This window comes from Oncorhynchus masou, chromosome 28 (assembly GCF_036934945.1).
Source record: "Oncorhynchus masou masou isolate Uvic2021 chromosome 28, UVic_Omas_1.1, whole genome shotgun sequence".
Lineage (NCBI taxonomy): Eukaryota > Metazoa > Chordata > Actinopteri > Salmoniformes > Salmonidae > Oncorhynchus > Oncorhynchus masou.
In genome coordinates this window covers 89,596,986-89,598,394 of record NC_088239.1, presented here as the reverse complement: position 1 = coordinate 89,598,394, position 1,409 = coordinate 89,596,986, and positions in this window count along the sequence as shown.

The window sequence follows — 1,409 nt, the reverse complement described above, 5'->3', positions numbered from 1 at the left end:
CGAGGCCCTGCATTTTTCAACCCTGTGTAGATCAGTCAATTCTCAACTTAAAGACTTAAAACTCAGGATTCCCTAGGTTTCTATGTCAGTCAAGACATGTGTGTATTTATAGCTTCCTGTGCCAACCGGAAGTGCCATAATTGGTGACTCAGGGGCTGTTTGGAAGGGTTAAAAAAATCAGATCTGTCCAAAACTTCATATGTGTGATTAGACAACCCCCATGAACTGTAAATCAGTCATTTTTCCCAACAGATGTCAAAGAAAAGCTCTCACACACACACACAGCAAGGATGGAGTGACAAAGCGTGGTGTTTAAAGACACAGAGAGCAGGCAATGGCATAAACATAATCCCAAGGCCGTGCCGAGTCCAACGAGGTGCCCCGCTGACCGTAGCTCGCTCGGTCTGAGCGCAGCGACCATGAGAAAAATAGGCCCACAATGAAGCCTGCACCACAATGTTATTTGATTTTGGGTGACAGCGGCGGAACCGTTAGGTTTAGAAGGACAATTCAAACACAGGACTGTTCCTAAGGTCCTCCTGATCTGTGCAAGCCTAACCTTGACTGTGTGGCATTAACCTTTCACAGTTAAAAGAAGGTGTTTACAAAAAAACAGTGTGCATTGACTTCTCTCCCCATAGGAATACATTGCCTGCTCCCCTAAATACAACCTGGGGTCTTTATGGGTTATGAATGCTGTATGAACCTGTCTTCTATGACATTCCATCAGACCACTATGAGGTCTACCTGTGTCGATTCTAAGCTTCCTGGAGCAATCGGAAGTGGTTAAATTGACCCAAAAGGTATTTGGATGTACATCACCTCGAAAGGTGCCGAGGCCTCTGCATTATTCAACCCTGTGTAGATCAGTCAATTCTCAACTTAAAGACTTAAAACTCAGGATTCCCTAGGTTTCTATGTCAGTCAAGACATGTGTGTATTTATAGCTTCCTGTGCCAACCGGAAGTGCCATAATTGGTGTCTCAGGGGCTGTTTGGAAGGGTTAAAAAAATCAGATCTGTCCAAAACTTCATATGTGTGATTAGACAACCCCCATGAACTGTAAATCAGTCATTTTTCCCATAAAAATTCAAAGGAAAAATAAATCACACAGATACACAACTTGGATGGAGGGACGTATTGGGGTGTGTAGAGACTGACAGTGCCTCCAATAGTTAGCTTTGTTCGAGCTAAAAAAGAACCGTCAGACCTAGAGTTCCGAAACTTTAGAATCCTGTTCTAGACCTCAGGTAGATAGTGCGTGGTGAGTTACGGCGCTCTAGGAGGTTCTCGGACCGAGAAACAGCGTCGAACATTTGCAATGACTTCAATTCATTTTGACCATTACGAAAATGGCGACATTTAGAAATGTCCCAGAGACACAAGACTAGGTGCATTGTGACCGTCTC